The following is a 13,018-nucleotide window of genomic DNA, read 5'->3' on the forward strand; positions in this document are numbered from 1 at the left end:
TGTGAGTCTGAAGGATGGGCTTAGCTGGAACTGTCAACCAGAGCATGTTGTATAGTCTCCCCGTGATGGTATCTTAGGGTAGTGGAACCTCTTACATGGAGGCTCAGTTCTCCAAGTGCACAGGTTCCAGTCAGCAAAGTGGAAACTGCCTGTTTTTTTTTTTTATGACCCAGCTTTGGAAGTCACACAGCATCACACTTCTGCTGTGCTCTACTGGTCAAAGCAGTCATAAGCCCACTTAGCGGTGGGGACTTGGACACTATCTCTTCATGGGAGGGGTGGGGATATGGACACCATCTCTTCATGGGAGGGATGTTAAGAATTTGCAGCCATGGTTTAAAACTACCACAGTTTCATTCTTCTGAGGTCTAACACTCCTAGGTTATAGTACCCTTGTTCTCCATTAATCATGACTGCCCCAGTAGCTACAAATCAGAAACCTACCTATAACCACGTAACTGGAGGTCCTTAGCCAGGGTGCATGGCTTGCTATGATATTGATCCTCTCAGCCCTTGGAACTGGAGGGATTGTGGGGTTCTGGGTCAGCTGGAGGATCTGGCTGGTACCCTCCAGCCAGAGTGAGCTCATCAGTCACTCTGATAGGTGATACACATTTAATCATTGTCTAGGTGTACCTCAAGGTGAAAAAAGTTGGGGAGCACTACGCTAGACCATAAGCTTCTTGCAGGTAGGAACTTTATTTGCTTTCTCCATCACTATATCCCCAGGGTGCCTGACACATAGCAGGGCTCAACAAACAGATGAATGAATGAATGAATGAATGAATGAATGAATTTGTTCTAACACTGATGAGGTGGAAGCAGCCATTGTGGCTTTGCCTGTCTTTGTTAGGGAAGGACCATCTACGGGAGTTACCAGGTGTGTCCTGAAATAGTGGGTCACTCTCCCCACCCCAAGTCCTTGGTTCCAGGGAGCAAGTTTTCTTTGTCCTTTAATCCAAGGGTTTAGGGTTTTCACCGTTGCTTGGAGTCCCACCAGCCAGTTGGTGCCGCCTCAGGCTCTGATCAGCTGAGAAAGTAGAAAAAAGGGAGTTTGGAGGGGAAGAGAGGCAAAGCAGCACTGCAGCAGAAGAGGCTCTCCCTGCCTTCCCCCCGCCCTGCCATAGGCTTCCCCCCCCACCATAGGCTTCCCCCCGCCCTGCCATAGGCTTCCCCCAAGCCTCTCAGCCAAGGCCTCCAACCCTGAAGTGGGGCTCTAAAGTCCAGCCATGGACCAGCTATGTGGTTGTAGAGAGAGAACACCAAACCTGCCGCCCTCGGAGTTCTTTTCTGGAACCTGCCTCCCTCATGGGGCTGTGTTGAGGTCACAGTGCTGCCTACTCGGCAGGCTCTGAAGTCCTCCACAGGAAAGAAGGTGCAGTTGTCTTTAGTTGCTCTGTGGCTGTGATATTTATCTCTGTTTCCCCAGCCAGGCTCTGGGGGACAGTAGACCCTCACTTCATATTTGTTCATTGAGGAAATAACTGAAGTGATTTTTAATTGTCCTGGTTTTGTAGGCCAGGAAACAAAGGCACAGGAATAGAGTGGCCTGACTCGAGTTTAGAGTGATGGGAACAGTTTCAGACTGACACTTACTGAATTGCCAGCTGTCTCCTGGCCTCCAGATATCCTCATTTTTTTTTTTTTTTTTTTTTTTTTTTTTTTTTTTTTTTTGAGACAGAGTCTCGCTCTGTGCCCCAGGCTGGAGTGCAGTGGCGCGATCTCGGCTCACTGCAAGCTCCGCCTCCCGGGTTTACGCCATTCTCCTGCCTCAGCCTCCCGGGTAGCTGGGACTACAGGCGCCCCCAGAGACTCACTCTGTCTCTCAGGCTGGAGTGCAGTGGTGTGATCTTGGCTCATTGCAACCTCCAGCTCCCGGGTTCAAGCAATTCTCCTGGTTCAGCCTCCCAAGTAGCTGGGATTACAGGTGCACACCACCACACCTGGCTAATTTTTGTATTTTTAGTAGAAACGGGGCTTCACCATGTTGGCCAGGCTGGTCTCGAACTCCTGACCTCAAATGATCCGCCCACATCTGCCTCTCAAAGTGCTGGGATTACAGGCATGAGCCACCACGCCCAGCCTAGGTGTCTTCATTTCTTATTATCTGTGTCAACTGGAACAATGAGGCCCATGGATCAGGTTAAAACCCTAGCTGCCACGGAATGCAATCTTTATAAATCCAGCCTCCTCTTCTCCTAAACTCAGCCTGTTCCTGCTCATGTAGTTTCTTCCCTGATTCTGATGGAAGTTTGGCTCCATGGGCTAAGTCTACAAGTCAGGGTGTTGGAGGCAAGAGTGGATGTTTCTGAACTAATTGCAGGGAAGAGGTGAGCCCATGCTTCTGGAGAGTGCTGAAGTGAGAGGTGGCTAGCACAGACTTCTCCCTGCAGGTGCATAACCCCAAGGGTTCGGTATCTTTCCCTGTCCCAGAATCTCCAGTTGTCCCGCTTGGTGGTTGCATTCTGCATGTGTCCAGATACATATATATTCTTGGCTCCTGGAATGGGATTGTCAGTTAGGAAGCTGGTGCGGAGTGTGCTGTTAGAGACACTCATTAGGACAAATAGCTCATGGGGGTAAGTATACAGAAATCAAATTGAGTAACATTTGAATTCATAGGAAAAGAAGCCCCTGGGTAGCTTGTGCTGGTTGAGGTAAGTGGAGAGCATGATGTCACTGTTCCAGACATAAGTCTCCACCTCTCTGGTGTCCCCAGTCCCTCTCCCCTTCTCTGCTTTTCCTTTTTTATCCTCCTCATTGCCTCCCTCCCCCATTGCCTCCCCCTCTGCCCCTTTACTCTCAGGGTAAGCTGCATTCCTTGCTCTCTCTCCATCACTCTTGGAGGCATCTTCTCTGGTTTCCAAGGGCACCTTTTGACAGGTGACAAGCATCTCACAGGGGAAAGAGTCTCTAACAGTGGAAGGAAGCTCCTTCCTCACCTTGTGGGTGAGTGGGATGTTTTTTATGTTTGGGGTCATTTTGCAGTCCTCAAGTCATATCCTGTAGAACCTACCTATTAGGCCGGCTGTTCAGAATTCAGCTGGGTAGACCATTTGGGGAGGTGGGAAATGATGAGATGAGATTAATTTGGTTCAGAAGCAAGTATGGTCTGTGTTGCGGGCCTGAGAGGACCAACCGCTGCCCCTTCCGTCCTGGACCACGTGGTCAGCAGACACAAGACAGGATGCTCCTCCCGCTGGCTCTTCTGGAGCCTGATCTCATTATCCTTTCCTCCAGCCTTTGCAGCAGCTGCTGGCTGCATTCTCCTCAACTCCTGCCCCTCAACTGCCTCCCCCAACCTATTAGTCCTTGCACTTCCTGGTAATTCCATCTCCCAGCATTTGATCCAATTTGGGGGTTCACAGCTTCCAAGAAGTGGCAGATGGAAGGCATCAGAGTCCCCTCTGAGTGAAGAATTGGCTTGGAACTTTGCCGGTGTAAGACTGGTGATGCTCAAAGCATACTAGTAGTCATGGTGGGTAAGTCTCAGCCAGCCATCCAGGTGTGTGTCAACCTTAACTCCTCCTTTTTAAGTAATCCTGCACATTGTACATGCGTGTAGGACTTTGTAATATGTTGCGCTTCTAGACCTGCCATCCCAGTGGATCAGCTCAATCATGAGATGCAGATAAGGCAGGGTTCCCACTCTTCACTGACGTGTGTGGGCAGGCAAAGGCTCGGAGAGATGAAGGACTGGCTCATGGTCAGATACTAAGACCTGGATCTCCTCTCTCCTGGACTGGTGATCTTCTTGCTACCGCACACACGTACTCCAAACCTTTGTCTTAGTCCATCTGGGCTGCTATAACAAAATTCCACAGACTGGGCGGCTTGCTGGGAAGTCCAAGTTCAAGGCAGATTTGGTGTCTGGTGAGGGCCTGCTTTCTGGCTGATAGACAGTGCATTCTCAGTGTGTCCTCACATAGTGGAAGGAGCCAGGGGTCTCTCTCAGGCCTCTCTGATAAGGGCACTAATCTCATTTATGAGGGCTCTGCCTCCATGACGTAGTCATCTCCTGTAGATCTCACTTCTAACACCATCACCTTGGGGGTTAGAATTTTACCATATATAGGACATCAACATTCAGACCATGTGCCATGTGTAGACCATGTGCCATGTGTCTGCTTCCCCAAATGCCACTCTCCAGGGCAGTGAGTCCACTCTCCTTGGCCCCAACCAGGTGTCACCCTGGGCTTCCCATTCTGTGTCCCCCAACCTGAAGACCAAGCCCCTGCTTCCCTTCAGTCCACTGTGGACTTCACGAGTGCTGGCCAGGGACTCTCTGGGTATCTGGCTTGCAGGTAGACAGTCCCAGAGTCTCCAGTTCTGCTCTCACCTCCCTCTCAGCAGAGTAGAGGCTATTTTCTGTCCTGTCCTGAGACTTGGCCCTCTCCCCAATCCTACCCTTGACACTAGTTCAGTGGGTATTTTTCAACATCTTCTTAGCTTTATGATGTATCCAAAAATAATACACCTCCTCCTATGATTTCCAACCATTACCCTCTCTGCTCAGTGTGTTGGGGTTTGCATTTCAAAGCCCTGATTAAAATTGCCTAACTTCATAGTTTACACTTGCTCCTCTCCTCCCCAAGGCTGGTTAAGAACAACAGCAGCATCAAGGTAAGTGGCTAGTGGTTCCTTTAACAGCTATCATTGTTTCTTCTGCTTCCCCCCTGTTCCCACACCCCAGAAGAAGGGAGCCAGAGGGAGGGGTTGCAAGATCAAGGAAGCTCTGGACAGGTGACGTACAGTCAGGCAGTGTGCTCCTAGTGGAAATCTAGAGTGACTTCTCTCTGGGCTGCTTTGTCCTGTGGTGTTTCTCAGTGGGATGTCATGATGTGAGGAGTGACAGTGGCAGCCTGGATTTCGGCACGGTTGTCAGCCCTCAGGGCTGCAGTGAGAATCCTTTCCCTGCCCCCCACCTTCCTGGTGGGACACCTCGCTCACCTCTAGACTTCTGCAGTTAGTTTTAGCTTAGAAGAACACCGTTTTCCTTTGTGCATTATCTCAGCCCCCAAAGTGAACGTATTTAGCTTTGTCTTAGGCAGTTTACATGGGTGAATTTATAGATCATGTGAGAAACCTTTCTGCTTTGTAATCTTCACACACAACAATCCACACTCTTCACATTATTAGCAGAGCATTCCTGAACTGGAAGTACAGCTATTAACACTGAGGCCTCTGACAAGTGAGGGTTCATTGCCAAATCCCAGTCTGATTGTTATTAACCTGTCATTTGTTTGGTTCCCAAACCTCTAGTGCTGCAAGTCATGTAAACAGACGATTAAAAATGACGTCAGACCTTCCAGGGAAGGTCAAAGGCTGCCCTGCATTGGTGGGCGGGTGGTAGCCATAGGGAGGGTGAGATGTGGGGACAGTAGACCATTTCTGTCTCCCAACTCTTTCTTGCCATCTCTCTCACCTTTGGTCCAAGGGGTGGGACTCAGGAGGTTTCCAGCCTGGCCCTTGGCAACATGGCACCTCCTTGGGATGACTCCAGGGAACTCAGGGGAACATCTATTTAATAGTTACCTAATACGCAAATTCCCTCAGATGGAAATCACTGCGGGGTCCTGGTTTCTGATCTCTATCTTGGCACATGCAACCATCCCCATGGTAACCCTCCTTGGTCCTTCTTGTTAGTAACCTGCCGCTGATTCCAGTGGTGAAAGCCTGACCCTCTTGGGCAAGTCAGCAGCATCTGATCACTGGCCAGTATTTGTGGTGGGGCTGTGATCCATTTGACAGAAGATGGGCCTGAGCTGGCACCGAGAGTAGAGAATTCAGACCTCCATTTAGATCTGTCAGCCCAGCCTACTCCCACATGCCCAGAGAGTCCATTCCTGGGATTCCAGATCATGAATACTAATGGCAGATCTGTCATCCTGCTGGTCTATGCAAATGAAATGCCTCCTCCAGGCTGGGCTGACCCTGGTGAGAGAACAAGCCTTGGAAAGACCCTGAGGTGATTGATTTTGGCCAGGGGCCACTGCAGAGAGGTGTGAAAAGAGAAGATGGAAAAAATTATACAAAGCAACTGGGAGGTTTTCCCGGCAGGCAGCCAGAGTGTTAACAGCAATCTGCTCAGATCTGCTCTGGCCATTGAGGGCGGATTCCTGTGTTGCCTTATTCTTGCATTGCCTTCTGAAGCAGAGCTGCGTGTTGGGGCTGGAGAACAGCTGGGGAGCTGCAGGATAATCACCCTCACAGCTAGGCTGGGGCTCATAAAACTTTAACAGCAGCTTCACAGAGCCTAATCCTATAACCTTAGCAGGCTCGCCCACCCTTCCTCTTTTAAGTTGAGTTTCTTTCTAGAAGAGAAAAGCCAAGAAGTGACCTGTTTCTCACTTAACAGCAGGGACCCTGGCCTGAGCCCCAGGAGAGGGAGGCAGGTCTAGGCTTGCTTGGGGCCTGGTGGGGAGGAACCTGCTAAGAGTCCATTTGCCTGAGGAGACCAAGCCCCTCCCTCTCCCTTTAAGGGAAGAGAGCCTTCAAGCAGTAGGAGGAGGCAGGAAAAGGGAAAATGGCTGTATTTATAGAACTTAGAGCCTCAGGCAGCCACAGGAAGGGGCTCTGAGTAGGGCTTCTCAGTTACTCCCCTGCAGTGACTGCAGTCACAGCAGCTGCCAGGTGAACATCAGGTCCTCCACTGCAAGCATGACCTCTCTGAGCCTGAGCTGAAAGGGAGACATGGGGTGGCCAAGATGGCTTCTTTGGTACACAGGTAAGGTGCCCCTTGGTGACTTTAGAAATTATTGGAGAAGAAACTGGCTAGGGCTGAAAGTCTTGTAACACCAGGAGTTCAAAGAAAAACTTCAGACAAATTAAATTTAGCAGAATTTATTTGAGCAAAAGATGAGTCATGAATTGGGCAGCATTCAGAACCAAGAGAGGTTCAGAGGGCTTTGCTTTAGCGCGTGAGCAGAGGGCTTTTATAGGCTCAAAGCAGAGGCAGATAATTATTTGATCGGCTGCAGGCAGGTATTTGCCTTGTTTGGGGATGATCGGGTGGCAAATCCCCCAGTTAGAGGTTAGTTGTCAGTTTCTGACTGATCAAGCTTAAGTTTCATTTTATTGCTGACACTGGCCTTTGTTCATTTATGTAGGAACCCAAGGTGCCAAAACCATGTAAGCCTAATGAGCTCCCAGTTAATTTTTTTTTTTTAAACAGTCTAGAGAAGAGGCAAAGACATGCTGTCCGCATTGGTCTCGATACCACAAGGCTAGCTTACCTCTCAGGTAATTAGGTCTGGGAAACATGGCAATGTAGGCTTCATTTGTTTAATCATCCAGCCCAAAATGTTAAGCAATATAGTTTTTAAAAGGAGAAATTATCAACACGGATTTCACCTTCGAGGAAAGATCCACTAAAGGGCTTCTGGTTAGTAAGTAGGCCAACCCAGGGAGGTCACACCTGAAAGACTAAATGCTTACAGTATTTGCACAAGTTATGAAACCGTGGACAGGTACAGACTCCTCCTCCATCTTCACCAGGCCTTATTCTCAGCCTCCTGCAAGTTTCTGCCCCAGAGTGGGGCTTGCTTCTGGCCTGATCTGGCTTTCCCTCTCCTGAGAGGGATTTCAGATTCTCTATCTAGGAAAACAAAAACAACAAAAAACCCAACTTCTCCCAGAGAGCCTTTCCCCTACTCTCCCTGTGGAAATTCACTTCTTTATTCTCAGTCCAGTTTAACTTCTAGCTCCTTTACCAAATGGTCAGTGATTCTTCCACTTGCTTTTCAGTTTCTGTTTCTTGAAAAGAGATTCTGTTGCAGGCTCATGTTTTTCCTGCCCATTTCATCAAAACCAGCCTGATCTCTAGCCCTTTCTCTGCAACCTGTTCCCAATCTAGCGGAGCTGATGAAGGAACTCAGGCTAGGGAAATGCATTGTTTCTTCCAGATAGTGTGGTTGCATGTGATCTCAGTGGTGCATCCCGGAACAGATTAGAGTGGGAAAGAGGGTCTGGGGGTCTTTTGATGACTCCCTTTGGGGAGACATCTGCCACTCTCATAAGAGGTTTAGCCCTGGGCTGGCCGCGGTGGCCCATGCCTGTAATCTCAGCACTTTGGGAGGCTGAGGCAGGTCGATCACTTGAGGTCAGGAGTTTGAGACCAGCCTGGCCAACATGGTGAAGCCTTGTCTCTACTAAAAACACAAAAATTAGCTGGGCGTGGTGGCACGCGCCTGTAGTCCCAGCTACTCTGGAGGCTGAGGCAGGAGAATTGCTTGAGTTTGGGAGGCAGAGGTTGCAGTGAGCCGAGATCGTGCCATTGCACTCCAGCCTCAGGGACAGAGAGAGACTCCATTCCACCCACCACCTCGCAAAAAAAAGAGGTTTAACCCTGGCTGTCTGACCAAGTCTTACTGGTATTTAAGGAATAAAGTCTGATTTCCACCATCCTCCATATATGCAAATCTTCATAATAATGAGTTATCGTAAGAGTGTTCTATTTTCACCTAATTTTACAAACCAAAAGGCAAGTTTCATGAGAGTGAAAAGGCTTACCCCCTCCCCCAACATTAAATCAGTGAACATCTTGGCAGCCGCTCCTTCCACTTTCAGAATCAGACTAAAATTTCCTCTGCATGCACAAGGCAGACTGATGTCATTGTCAAGTCTAATAAATAAATCACAGCCTAGTGTCATGGGACTCAAATGTAAAATGCAATGTCTGGCACCACTGGAGATAAAATAAATTACCTGTAATCTGGTAAGCAGGTCATCTTGAGTCTCCACTCCGTCCTGGTGACTTCAGAGATTGATTCTGCTAAACTCAGATGAAGCAGGACATATAGGTTCAGGGTTTGAAGTGCAATGAAAGCATTTGGGCCAAGAGATGAGAAAATAAAACACTTTGCACAGGGAGGTGGAGAAAAGAACCTTGACCTTGCCTTCCCAGGGGCTTAAGGGTAGTTCCTTATGGACCCACTTTGGCCTCTTACCCTCCGATTTCAAGAGATACTATTCTGTCTAATAAACATCACTTTTGGCCAAGCACTGTGACTCATGCCTATAATTTCAGCAGTATGGGAGGCCAAGGTGGGTGGATCATTTGAGATCAGGAGTGCAAAACCAGCTTGGCCAACATGGTGAAACCCCATCTCTACTAAAAATAGAAAAATTAGCTGCGTATGGTGGTGGGCGCCGGTAATCTCAGCTACTCGGGAGACTGAGGCAGGAGAATTGCTGGAGCTTGGGAGGCGGAGGTTGTAGTAAGCAGAGATAGCACCATTGCACTCCAGCTTGGGCAACAGAGAGAGACTCTGTCTCAAAACAAAAAACAAAAAACTACCACTTTTTTTGTTGTTGTTTAGGGCTATTTAAGTGAGTTTGTAAACAATCTTTATGACAGGAGACCAACATTTTATGATTGATTTGAAGGAGGCCTGCCCCACAAAGGATACATGGGGCCTGGAGCTCGGCTAGGAGAGCCCCTCCTTTAGTTTCAGAAGTAAAGACCCCACTGAAGTGGAATAGTATTGAAAAGGATAACAGCTGTAGTCAGCTCATAGCATTCTAGAACTGTGCTGTCCAATAGCAGTGTAAGAGTGCCACATGGGTTATTTAAAATTTGTGTATTAGCCTGCCCCATTAAAAAGAGACAGGGGAAGTTAGTTTTAATATATTTATTTAATATATAAAAAATATTATCATTTGAACATGTAATCAATATAAAAAATTATGAATGAGATATTTTATTTTTTGGGGGTGTGCTAAGTCTTTGAAATTTGGTGTCTATTTTATACTTGCAGCTGAAGGGGATCAGAATACACCACCCTAAAATATGCCACTTTGGCATAAGGATTATTTTGAGCTGAAGACAATTGAGAAACAGCAGATGCTAGGATTAAAACCAACTCCCTGCCGTCTCCCCCATTTGCTTAAAAACAGACAAGGACACCTTTAGACTCTTATCAGCTCAGAAATAGCAACAAGAGGACTCTGCATAACAACCTTACTAAACTAACCTTTTTTTTTTTGAGACAGGGTCTTGCTCTGTTGCCCAGGCTGGAGTGCCGCAATCTTGGGTCACTGCAACCTCTGCTTCCTGGGCTCGAGTGATCCTCCTGTCTCAGCCACCCAAGTAGCTGGGACTACAGGTGTATGCCATCACATCTGGCTAATGTTTGTGTTTTTAGTAGACACAGGGTTTCGCTATGTTGCCCAGGCTGATCTTGAACTCCTGGACTCAAGTGATCCACCCACCTTGGCCTCTCAAAGTGCTGGGACTAAAGGCATGAGACACTGCACCCAGCCTTAAAATAACTTTGCCATTAGTTCTCCCTGTTATATATTTACCTTCTCATAGCTTGCCACCCCTAAAGCCTAAACCCTTTTTCCTTTGTCTTGTCTCTTTTCTACAATTTTATTGTTTTTTGTTAAAATGCTATATAAGCCTCAAGTTCTAACTACCCTTTTGAGTTAGTCATCACTTAGTGTTTCCTGAGTTTATGCATGCTGGACATATTAGTAACTGTTCATTTTTCTCTTGTTAATCTATCCTTTGTCAATTTAATTTCTAGGGCCCCAGCCAGAGAATCAAGAACACAGTAGAGGAAAAGTGTTTTTTCTCCCTAAATAGCACATCTCAGTTTGGATTAATCACATTTCAAGTGCTCTGTGGCCACATGTGGCCACAGGTTACTGGATTGGACAGTGAGGACCAGGAAATTCTAGCAACCAGGATTTCAAAAGGGTAGGGCAAATCAATTTCAGTGAGACGAGAAGCAGGTAGAGAAAGGTCTCAGATTCTTCATCTTGTGCAGTTAGTTCTAAGCCATGACTGCCCTGAGAGGGGATGGCTCAGAGAAGAAGGAGACAGAGAGTGTGTAGTTTTCTGGGCCTCTGGGCTGAGCCTACAACATGTCCTCATGTTCTTTTTTGCCAGAGCCACTCCTCACCCCTCATGCCGAAGGAGAAATAGGATTAAAAAATCATGAGGAAATGGGGCTTGCGGATGGGAGTTTCTCTGTATAAATGTCTATCTTCCCCCAGCATATGCAAAGGTAGGAGACTCAGGAAGATGTTAAAGTCAGGAGGAGGACTTGAAAAATGGGGAATGGGTTGTTCCTGAAAGGGGCTAAGTATCCAGTAAACATCTCGAAATACAGGCTGGAGAGATGGATGGCTAGAGAGATATGGGTTAAAAATGCAATAAATAAAGAAAGTTTCTCTGGGTGGCAGGAGGAGGTGAGAGGCAACTTGTGGCTGTATATAGTGTCTGTAAGAGCCCAAACACGCACTGTGATTTGAAAGCTTTGCTCATTTGGCTCTTTAAAAAGCCAGGATTTTTGCAATAAGAGACATAACACTGGGCAAAATATGCCCCTAAGAGCAGCCAGGTGGTCCCAGGCATGTAACAAATTTCATCAACTGTAGGTGTTAGAGAATAGGAGAAGTCTATATAGAGTCTACCAAGCTGCAGGGATCCCAGATTGCAAAGGGGCAGCAAGAACAAGATAGTGGAGAAACCAGGTGCCTTCAAATTCACCCTGTAATCACTGGGTTGCCTTCAGCTGTAAGCAAAGGAAAACTTGTGACCAAAAGATGAATTGACCTAATCACAAGGATATTTATTGCTTTCTTAACTGAATGTAGGCAGCTCTAGGGCTGATTCAGCAGCTTAACGTCATCATTGTGGGCTCTTTCTGTTCCTCTTTTACACTCCCTCAGTCTATTTGGCTTTTTGTCCCGTGTCCTATTGCCTCATGATCTCAAGGCGGCTGTTGAGGTTCCAGCATTGCATCCACATTTAAAAGCAAAAGGCAGAGGGTAAAGGTTTGCTTCTCATGTGGCCCTTTGAACTTGAATATTGAGAAGCTTCTCAGGAAACACCCTTTTATATCTTGTTGAACGGGGTCACTGGCTGTGAGTTGCTCTCAGGAAGGCAAGAAAAGCAACTTTTTCAACCTCTAGGGATGAAGAGAAACAAGAGAAAAGAATGTTGGAATTTTGGAATAGCCAACCCTAGTGAATGCACAAATCCCAAGATAAAGTATCATGCTGTAGAAGGAAGAGCACTAGATTATGAGCTAGGAACGACCAGCTCGCTGTGTGAACTTGCAGCTGTCACCTAGCTTCTCTGAACCTGCGACCTTCTCTCTAGGGTGAGTGGTTGGATTCACTAGATGGCCTCTTTCTGCTCAGACATCCCTGTTTTTATTAAAACTCCTCGAGGGTGTCGAATGAACTGTCTGGTGGTAAGGTAATTAATTTAATGAGCTCCAGTTGGTAAAAACAGCTGTGGCTTGTCTCCTTCCCATGCTCAGGGGATATTTGTTGGCTGAATCAACTTTCCTATTCACAGATCCTTATGGAAGTTTAATTACACCTACAACCTTGTGTCTTTGGTCCTTAGATGTCTTTTCTCAGTGAAAACATCAAGAAGGTGTTGAAAAGACCCTACGTATGTGCTAAACCAAAGAGACATCTCTTGTCATTGATGGATCTCTGCCCTGCCAAGGCAGGGTCAGCCTGATATGGTTTGGATGTTTGTCCCCTCCAAATCTCATGTTGAAATGTAATCCTCAGTATTGGAGGTAGGGCTTGGTGGGAGCATTTGGATCATAGGGGCGGATCCCTCATGAATGGATTAGCACCAACCCCTCGGTGACAAGTGAGTTCATGCGAGATCTGGTTGCTTGAAAATGTGTGGCACCTCCCTCTCTCATGCTCCTGCTCTTGCCATGTGAGACATCTGCTTCCCTTTTGCTTTCTTCCGTGATTGCAAGCTTCCTGAGGCCCTCCCCAGAAGCAGATGCTGGCATCATGCTTTTTATGCAGCCTGCAGAACTGTGAGCCAATTAAACCTCTTTTCTTTATAAATTACCCAGTGTCAGATTTTGTTTGTTTGTTTGTTTTTGAGATGGAATTTTGCTCTTGTCACCCAGATTGGAGTGCAATGGCATGATCTCGGCTCACTGCAACCTCTGCCTCCCAGGTTCAAGCAATTCTCCTGCCTCAGCCTCCAGAGTAGCTGGGATTACAGGCACCCACCACCACATCCAGCTAA

This window comes from Chlorocebus sabaeus, chromosome 18 (genome assembly GCF_047675955.1).
Source record: "Chlorocebus sabaeus isolate Y175 chromosome 18, mChlSab1.0.hap1, whole genome shotgun sequence".
In the NCBI taxonomy this organism is placed as follows: Eukaryota; Metazoa; Chordata; class Mammalia; order Primates; family Cercopithecidae; genus Chlorocebus; species Chlorocebus sabaeus.